Source organism: Oncorhynchus kisutch, unplaced genomic scaffold, assembly GCF_002021735.2.
Source record: "Oncorhynchus kisutch isolate 150728-3 unplaced genomic scaffold, Okis_V2 scaffold794, whole genome shotgun sequence".
Lineage (NCBI taxonomy): Eukaryota > Metazoa > Chordata > Actinopteri > Salmoniformes > Salmonidae > Oncorhynchus > Oncorhynchus kisutch.
In genome coordinates, this window is record NW_022262739.1 from 120,001 (window position 1) to 130,786 (window position 10,786).

The window sequence follows — 10,786 nt, forward strand, 5'->3', positions numbered from 1 at the left end:
TCCCATTACGCCTGGAGAAAACCAAACACCGCATTCCACAGTAAGAACCTCATACCAACGGTCAAGACTGGTGGTGGTAGTGTGATGGTTTGGGGTCCAGCATGGTGGTGGTAGTGTGATGGTTTGGGGTCCAGCATGGTGGTGGTAGTGTGATGGTTTGGGGTCAGCGTGGTGGTGTTAGTGTGATGGTTTGGGGTCAGCATGGTGGTGGTAGTGTGATGGTTTGGGGTCAGCATGGTGGTGGTAGTGTGATGGTTTGGGGTCAGAATGGTGGTGGTAGTGTGATGGTTTGGGGTCCAGCATGGTGGTGGTAGTGTGAAGGTTTGGGGTCCAGCATGGTGGTGGTAGTGTGATGGTTTTGGGTCAGCATGGTGGTGGTAGTGTGATGGTTTGGGGTCCAGCATGGTGGTGGTAGTGTGATGGTTTGGGGTCCAGCATGGTGGTGGTAGTGTGATGGTTTGGGGTCAGCATGATGGTGGTAGTGTGATGGTTTGGGGTCCAGCGTGGTGGTGGTAGTGTGATGGTTTGGGGTCAGCATGGTGGTGGTAGTGTGATGGTTTGGGGTCCAGCATGGTGGTGGTAGTGTGATGGTTTGGGGTCAGCATGGTGGTGGTAGTGTGATGGTTTGGGGTCAGCATGGTGGTGGTAGTGTGATGGTTTGGGGTCAGCATGGTGGTGGTAGTGTGATGGTTTTGGGTCAGCATGGTGGTGGTAGTGTGATGGTTTGGGGTCCAGCGTGGTGGTGGTAGTGTGATGGTTTGGGGTCAGCATGGTGGTGGTAGTGTGATGGTTTGGGGTCCAGCGTGGTGGTGGTAGTGTGATGGTTTGGGGTCCAGCGTGGTGGTGGTAGTGTGATGGTTTGGGGTCCAGCGTGGTGGTGGTAGTGTGATGGTTTGGGGTCAGCGTGGTGCTGGTAGTGTGATGGTTTGGGGTCCAGCATGGTGGTGGTAGTGTGATGGTTTGGGGTCAGCATGGTGGTGGTAGTGTGATGGTTTGGGGTCAGCATGGTGGTGGTAGTGTGATGGTTTGGGGTCAGCATGGTGGTGGTAGTGTGATGGTTTGGGGTCAGCATGGTGGTGGTAGAGATGGTTTGGGGTCAGCATGGTGGTGGTAGTGTGATAGTTTGGGGACACTTTGCTGCCTCAGGGCCTGGACGACTTGCCTTAATAGAAGGAACCATGAATTCTGCTCTAAATCAGAGAATTCTACAGGAGAACGTCAGGCCATCTGTCTGTGAGCTGAAGCACAGCTGGGTCATGCAGCAAGACAATGATCCAAAACACACAATCAAGTCCACATGATAATGGTTAAAAAGCAACACGTTTGACGTTTTTGAACGGCCTAGTCAAAGTCCAGACCTCATCCCAAATTGAGATATTGTGGCAGGACTTGAAATGAGCAGTTAGTCTTGAAAACCCACAAACGTCTCTGAGGTAAAGCCGTTCTGCGCAGAAGACTGGGCCCAAACTTCCTCCACAGCAACGCGAGAGATTGATAAACAACTCCAGGAAGCGGTTGGTGTCATTGCAGCTTTTAGATATTTTATTTTATTTAACTAGCCAAGTCAGTTAAGTATAAATTCTTATCTACACCGACCAAATCCGGTTGATGAATTGTGCGCCGCCCTGTGGGACTCCCAATCACAGCTGGTTGTGATGCAGCTTGGATTTGAACCAGGGTGTCTGTTCGTGACCCATCTAAAGCTGAGATGCAGCATCTTAGACCACTGAACCACTCAGGAGCCCAACTAAAAGTGGCACAACCAGATAAATATATATTTATTAATTTAACTAGGCAAGTCAGTTAAGAACAAATTATTTATTTACAGTGATGGCCTAGGAACGGTGGGTTAACTGCCTGGTTCGGGGGCAGAACGACAGATTTGTACCTTGTCAGCTCGGGGGATTCGATCCAACAACCTTTCAGGTTACTGGCCCTAATGCTCTAACCTCTAGGCTAACGAGTGTAAGGGGCCAACTACTTTTTCACACTGGGAATTGGGTGTTGCATAACTTTGTTAATTAAATAAATTAAATAAGTATAGATTTTTTGGGGTGTTCTTTGTAAACTCAGGTTCCCTTGATCTAATATTAGGTTTTGGTTGAAGATTTGACAACATTCAGTATCAGAAATTTGCAAAAAACTGACAAAATCAGAAAGAGGGCAAAAACTTTTTCACAGTGACTCTGTCCCAAATGGCTCCCTATTCCCTATTTAGTGCACCAATTGTGATAGGCTCTGGTCAAAAGTAGTGCACTAAATAGGGAATAGGGTTCCATAAGGCTCTGGTCAAAAGTAGTGCACTAAATAGGGAATAGGGTTCCATAAGGCTCTGGTCAAAAGTAGTGCACTAAATATGGAATAGGGCTCTGGTCAAATGTAGTGCACTAAATAGGGAATTAGGGCTCTGGTCAAAAGTAGTGTTCTATATAGGGAATATGGCCCTGGTCAACAGTAGTGCACTAAATAGGGAATAGGGTTCCATAAGGCTCTGATCAACAGTAGTGTTCTATATAGGGAATAGGGCTCTGGTCAACAGTAGTGGTCTATATAGGGAATAGGGCTCTGGTCAACAGTAGTGTTCTATATAGGGAATAGGGCTCTGGTCAACAGTAGTGTTCTATATAGGGAATAGGGCTCTGGTCAACAGTAGTGTTCTATATAGGGAATAGGGCTCTGGTCAAAAGTAGTGCACTATATAGGGAATAGGGCTCTGGTCAAAAGTTGTGTACTATATAGGGAATAGGGCTCTGGTCAAAAGTAGTGCACTAAATAGGGAATAGTGTGCCATAGGGCTCTGGTCAAAAGTAGTGCACTAAATAGGGAATAGGGTGCCATAGGGCTCTGTTCAAAAGTAGTGTTCTATATAGGGAATAGAGCTCTGGTCAAAAGTAGTGCACTAAATAGGGAATAGGGCTCTGGTCAAAAGTAGTGCACTAAATAGGGAATAGGGCTCTGGTCAATAGTAGTGCACTAAATAGGGAATAGGGCTCTGGTCAAAAGTAGTGCACTAAATAGGGAATAGGGCTCTGGTCAAAAGTAGTGCACTAAATAGGGAATAGGGCTCTGGTCAATAGTAGTGCACTAAATAGGGAATAGGGCTCTGGTCAAAAGTAGTGCCCTAAATAGGGAATAGAGTGCCATAGGGCTCTGGTCAAAAGTAGTGCCCTCAATAGGGAATTGGGTGCCATTGGGGACGTATTCATCATCATCTCAGCAGGTGTTGGACAGTATAAGTGAAGAGCTCCACTCCTTACATGGCCAGACCAGTTCCACCCTGTCTAACTCAGCAGACTTTCCACTGGGCAAAACGAACTGGTTGAATCAACTTTGTTTCCACGTCATTTCAAGAAATGTAATGTGATGACATTGAATCTACTTGGTAAAACGTCGTCAACGTAAGGGAATTTGTTTTCACCCAACTTTTAACGTAAACCCAATGTCATGGTGCATTTTCTTTACTGATTTCACAATAGTTGACAACGCAACCAAATTTAAGTCAAAACTAGACTGAGGTCTGTGTCCAGCGGGTGAGGGCATCCCAAATGGCACCCTATTCCCTATATAGTACACTACTCTATACTACAGCCCTATTCCCTATATAGAGCACTACTTTATACTACAGCCCTATTCCCTATATAGTGCACTACTTTATACTGCAGCCCTATTCCCTATATAGTGCACTACTCTATACTACAGCCCTATTCCCTATATAGTACACTACTTTATACTACAGCCCTATTCCCTATATAACACACTACTTTATACTACAGCCCTATTCCCTATATAGTACACTACTTTATACTACAGCCCTACAGAGACAGTCCACAGAGGGTCAGTGTTGCTGAATACCAGAGACAGTCCACAGAGGGTCGGTGTTCCTGAATACCAGAGACAGTCCACAGTGGGTCAGTGTTCCTGAATACCAGAGACAGTCCACAGTGGGCCAGTGTTCCTGAATACCAGAGACAGTCCACAGAGGGTCGGTGTTCCTGAATACCAGAGACAGTCCACAGTGGGCCAGTGTTCCTGAATACCAGAGACAGTCCACAGAGGGTCGGTGTTCCTGAATACCAGAGACAGTCCACAGTGGGCCAGTGTTCCTGAATACCAGAGACAGTCCACAGAGGGTCGGTGTTGCTGAATACCAGAGACAGTCCACAGTGGGTCGGTGTTGCTGAATACCAGAGACAGTCCACAGAGGGTCGGTGTTGCTGAATACCAGAGACAGTCCACAGAGGGTCGGTGTTGCTGAATACCAGAGACAGTCCACAGTGGGTCAGTGTTCCTGAATACCAGAGACAGTCCACAGAGGGTCAGTGTTCCTGAATACCAGAGACAGTCCACAGTGGGTCAGTGTTCCTGAATACCAGAGACAGTCCACAGAGGGTCGGTGTTGCTGAATACCAGAGACATATATTATAGGCCTACCTGGGAAACACCACACGGACACGAACAGCACTAAGGTCCCGGATGGCTCCCTATTCCCTATATAGTGCACTACTTTAGACCAGGGCCCATAGGGTAGTAGTGCACTACTTTAGACCAGAGCCTATAGGGTAGAAGTGCACTACTTTAGACCAGGACCAATAGGGTAGTACACTATGTAGGGAACAGTCATTTGGGACTCAGCCTAACACCACTACTGTTCAGACCAGGGTCTATAGGGTAGTAGTGCACTACTTTAGACCAGGGTCTATAGGGTAGTACACTATGTAGGGAACAGTCATTTGGGACTCAGCCTAACACCACTACTGTTCAGACCAGGGTCTATAGGGTAGTACACTATGTAGGGAACAGTCATTTGGGATTCAGCCTAACACCACTACTGTTCAGACCAGGGTCTATAGGGTAGTACACTATGTAGGGAACAGTCATTTGGGACTCAGCCTAACATCACTACTGTTCAGACCAGGGTCTATAGGGTAGTACACTATGTAGGGAACAGTCATTTGGGACTCAGCCTAACATCACTACTGTTCAGACCAGGGTCTATAGGGTAGTACACTATGTAGGGAACAGTCATTTGGGACTCAGCCTAACATCACTACTGTTCAGACCAGGGTCTATAGGGTAGTACACTATGTAGGGAACAGTCATTTGGGACTCAGCCTAACATCACTACTGTTCAGACCAGGGTCTATAGGGTAGTACACTATGTAGGGAACAGTCATTTGGGACTCAGCCTAACACCACTACTGTTCAGACCAGGGTCTATAGGGTAGTACACTATGTAGGGAACAGTCATTTGGGACTCAGCCTAACATCACTACTGTTCAGACCAGGGTCTATAGGATAGTACACTATGTAGGGAACAGTCATTTGGGACTCAGCCTAACACCACTACTGTTCAGACCAGGGTCTATAGGGTAGTACACTATGTAGGGAACAGTCATTTGGGACTCAGCCTAACATCACTACTGTTCAGACCAGGGTCTATAGGGTAGTACACTATGTAGGGAACAGTCATTTGGGACTCAGCCTAACATCACTACTGTTCAGACCAGGGTCTATAGGGTAGTACACTATGTAGGGAACAGTCATTTGGGACTCAGCCTAACATCACTACTGTTCAGACCAGGGTCTATAGGGTAGTAGTGCACTACTTTAGACCAGGGTCTATAGGGTAGTACACTATGTAGGGAACAGTCATTTGGGACTCAGCCTAACATCACTACTGTTCAGACCAGGGTCTATAGGGTAGTACACTATGTAGGGAACAGTCATTTGGGACTCAGCCTAACATCACTACTGTTCAGATTGTACCAAACAACATTAACCGGTTGATTGTTTTCCCTCAAAGATTTAAATAATAAACTTGTACATGAGACACATTCATCAAACATGGATCCTTTGTCATTTCTGAGGACGTATTGGCCTTGTCTGGGATCACAGAAAGACAGACGATTAATCACTGTGTCACCGAGTCATTTCTGAGGACGTATTGACCTTGTCTGGGATCACAGAAAGACAGACGATTAATCACTGTGTCACCGAGTCATTTCTGAGGACGTATTGGCCTTGTCTGGGATCACAGAAAGACAGACGATTAATCACTGTGTCACCGAGTCACCAAAAAGCACATCACGTCGGCAACACAGCATATCATGTTGGGACGTTGAAATGTATGTTTCCTGTTTACCATCTGAAGTGGAAAGATGTGTGTGTGTGTGGGGGGGGGGGTAAATGTGTGTGTGTGTGTGTGTGTGTGTGTGTGTGTGTGTGTGTGTGTGTGTGTGTGTGTGTGTGTGTGTGTGTGTGTGTGTGTGTGTGGCGGTGTGTGTGTGTGTGTGTGTGACGGTGTGTGTGTGTGTGACGGTGTGTGTGTGACGGTGTGTGTGTGTGTGTGTGTGTGTGTGTGTGTGTGTATGTGTGTGTGTGTGTGTGACGGTGTGTGTGTGTGTGACGGTGTGTGTGTGACGGTGTGTGTGTGTGTGTGTGTGTGTGTGTGTGTGTGTGTGTGTGTGTGTGCGCGCGCGCGTGCGTGCGTGCGTGTGTGTGAGGGTCAGATCAAATCCTATCAAGATTTGTTGGTCACACACACATGGTTAGCAGATGTTAATGTGAGGGTAGCGAAATGCTTGTGCTTCTAGTTCTGACCGTGCAGTAATATCTAACAAGTAATCTAACAATTCCACAACAACTACCTAATACACACACATCTAAAGGGGTGAATGAGAATATGTGCATATAAATACATGGATGAGCGATGGCCGAACGGCATAGGCAAGATGCAGTAGATGGTATAGAATACAGTATATACATATGAGATGAGTAATGTAGGGTATGTAAACATTATTAAAGTGGCATTATTGAAGTGACTAGTGATCCATTTATTAAATCGGCCAATGATTTCATGTCTGTATGTAGGCAGCAGCCTCTCAATGTTAGTGGTGACTGTTTAACAGTCTGATGGCCTTGAGATAGAAGCTGTTTTTCAGTCTGATGGCCTTGAGATAGAAGCTGTTTAACAGTCTGATGGCCTTGAGATAGAAGCTGTTTTTCAGTCTCTCGGTCCCAGCTTTGATGCACCTGTACTGACCTCGCCTTCTGGATGATAGCGGGGTGAACAGGCAGTGGCTCAGGTGGTTGTTGTCCTTGATGATCTTTTTGGCCTTCCTGTGACATCGGGTGATGTAGAGGGCAGGCAGTGTGCCCGCGGTGCAGACCTCACCACCCTCTGGAGAGCTCTACAGATGTGGGTGGTGCAGTTGCTGTACCAGGCTGTGATACAGCCCGACAGGATGCTCTCAATTGTGCATCTGTAATGGGTTTTAGGTGACAAGCCAAATTTCTTCAGCCTCCTGAGGTTGAAGAGGCGCTGCTGTGCTTCACCACACTGTGATGTCCAGTTTCAACTGCTCTGCCTGCGGCTATGGAACCCTGACCTGTTCACCGGACGTGCTACCTGACCCAGACCTGCTGTTTTCAACTCTCTAGAGATAGCAGGAGCGGTAGAGATACTCTGAATGATAGACTATGAAAAGCAAATTGACATTTGCTGATGAGGTGCTGACCATGCTGGTCATTTATGAACATTTGAACATCTTGGCCATGTTCTGTTATAATCTCCACCCGGCACAGCCAGAAGAGGACTGGCCACCCCTCATAGCCTGGTTCCTCTCTAGGTTTCTTCCTAGGTTTTGGCCTTTCTAGGGAGTTTTTCCTATCCAACGTGCTTCTACACCTGCATTGCTTGCTGTTTGGGGTTTTAGGCTGGATTTCTGTACAGCACTTTGAGATATCAGCTGATGTACGAAGGGCTATATAAATACATTTGATTTGATTTTCATTTGAACCCTTAGGCTACGTACCAACCTCCTGGTATCAACCTTTAGGCTACGTACCGACCTCCTGGTATTAACCCTTAGGCTACGTACCGACCTCCCAGCTAGCACACAGCGTTCTGAGAACCATATGTTTCTTAGAGCTTGGTGAGAATGGATTTGCATACAACCTTGCCACAACGTTCGGGGAATGGTTCAGGATAGTCGCTAGCATTTGGAACATTCTCAGCACATTTAAAAGGAAATTGACCTGCATTTCTTGACTTTAACAGAACGTTTCCTAAAAGTTCAAACATAGATATGTTACCTGCTAATGTTCAGGCCAGGGCAGTAGTAAGCTACGTTCAACAGGTGGTTGTAGATCCTGTCTGATAGTTGATATGGGGGTTACTGGGCAGTAGTAAGCTACGTTCAACAGGTGGTTGTAGATCCTGTCTGATAGTTGATATGGGGGTTACTGGGCTGTAGTGAGCTACTTTCAATAGGTGGTTGTAGATCCTGTCTGATGGTTGATATGGGGGTTACTGGGCTGTAGTGAGCTACTTTCAATAGGTGGTTGTAGATCCTGTCTGATAGTTGATATGGGGGTTACTGGGCTGTAGTGAGCTACTTTCAATAGGTGGTTGTAGATCCTGTCTGATAGTTGATATGGGGGTTACTGGGCTGCAGTGAGCTACTTTCAATAGGTGGTTGTAGATCCTGTCTGATAGTTGATATGGGGGTTACTGGGCTGCAGTGAGCTACTTTCAATAGGTGGTTGTAGATCCTGTCTGATAGTTGATATGGGGGTTACTGGGCTGTAGTGAGCTACTTTCAATAGGTGGTTGTAGATCCTGTCTGATAGTTGATATGGGGGTTACTGGGCTGTAGTGAGCTACGTTCAACAGGTGGTTGTAGATCCTGTCTGGTGGTTGATATGGTGGTTACTGGGCAGTAGTGAGCTACGTTCAACAGGTGGTTGTAGATCCTGTCTGATAGTTGATATGGGGGTTACTGGGTAGTAGTGAGCTACGTTCAACAGGTGGTTGTAGATCCTGTCTGATAGTTGATATGGGGGTTACTGGGCTGTAGTAAGCTACGTTCAATAGGTGGTTGAAGATCCTGTCTGATAGTTGATATGGGGGTTACTGGGCTGTAGTGAGCTACGTTCAACAGGTGGTTGTAGATCCTGTCTGATAGTTGATATGGGGGTTACTGGGCTGTAGTGAGCTACTTTCAATAGGTGGTTGTAGATCCTGTCTGGTGGTTGATATGGGGGTTACTGGGCTGTAGTAAGCTACATTCAACAGGTGGTTGTAGATCCTGTCTGGTGGTTGATATGGGGGTTACTGGGTTGTAGTGAGCTACTTTCAATAGGTGGTTGTAGATCCTGTCTGATAGTTGATATGGGCGTTACTGGGCTGCAGTGAGCTACTTTCAATAGGTGGTTGTAGATCCTGTCTGATAGTTGATATGGGGGTTACTGGGCTGTAGTGAGCTACTTTCAATAGGTGGTTGTAGATCCTGTCTGGTGGTTGATATGGTGGTTACTGGGCAGTAGTGAGCTACGTTCAACAGGTGGTTGTAGATCCTGTCTGATAGTTGATATGGGGGTTACTGGGCTGTAGTGAGCTACTTTCAATAGGTGGTTGTAGATCCTGTCTGATGGTTGATATGGGGGTTACTGGGCTGTAGTGAGCTACTTTCAATAGGTGGTTGTAGATCCTGTCTGATAGTTGATATGGGGGTTACTGGGCTGTAGTGAGCTACTTTCAATAGGTGGTTGTAGATCCTGTCTGATAGTTGATATGGGAGTTACTGGGCTGTAGTGAGCTACTTTCAATAGGTGGTTGTAGATCCTGTCTGATAGTTGATATGGGGGTTACTGGGCTGTAGTGAGCTACTTTCAATAGGTGGTTGTAGATCCTGTCTGATAGTTGATATGGGGGTTACTGGGCTGTAGTGAGCTACTTTCAATAGGTGGTTGTAGATCCTGTCTGATAGTTGATATGGGGGTTACTGGGCTGTAGTGAGCTACTTTCAATAGGTGGTTGTAGATCCTGTCTGATAGTTGATATGGGGGTTACTGGGCTGTAGTGAGCTACTTTCAATAGGAGGTTGTAGATCCTGTCTGATGGTTGATATGGGGGTTACTGGGCTGTAGTGAGCTACTTTCAATAGGTGGTTGTAGATTCTGTCTGATAGTTGATATGGGGGTTACTGGGCTGTAGTGAGCTACTTTCAATAGGTGGTTGTAGATCCTGTCTGATAGTTGATATGGGGGTTACTGGGCTGTAGTGAGCTACTTTCAATAGGTGGTTGTAGATCCTGTCTGATAGTTGATATGGGGGTTACTGGGCTGTAGTGAGCTACTTTCAATAGGTGGTTGTAGATCTTGTCTGGTGGTTGATATGGTGGTTACTGGGCAGTAGTGAGCTACGTTCAACAGGTGGTTGTAGATCCTGTCTGATAGTTGATATGGGGGTTACTGGGCTGTAGTGAGCTACTTTCAATAGGTGGTTGTAGATCCTGTCTGGTGGTTGATATGGGGGTTACTGGGGTGTAGTGAGCTACCTTGAATAGGTGGTTGTAGATCCTGTCTGATAGTTGATATGGGGGTTACTGGGCTGTAGTGAGCTACTTTCAATAGGTGGTTGTAGATTCTGTCTGATAGTTGATATGGGGGTTACTGGGCTGTAGTGAGCTACTTTCAATAGGTGGTTGTAGATCCTGTCTGATAGTTGATATGGGGGTTACTGGGCTGTAGTGAGCTACTTTCAATAGGTGGTTGTAGATCCTGTCTGATAGTTGATATGGGGGTTACTGGGCTGTAGTGAGCTACTTTCAATAGGTGGTTGTAGATCTTGTCTGGTGGTTGATATGGTGGTTACTGGGCAGTAGTGAGCTACGTTCAACAGGTGGTTGTAGATCCTGTCTGATAGTTGATATGGGGGTTACTGGGCTGTAGTGAGCTACTTTCAATAGGTGGTTGTAGATCCTGTCTGGTGGTTGATATGGGG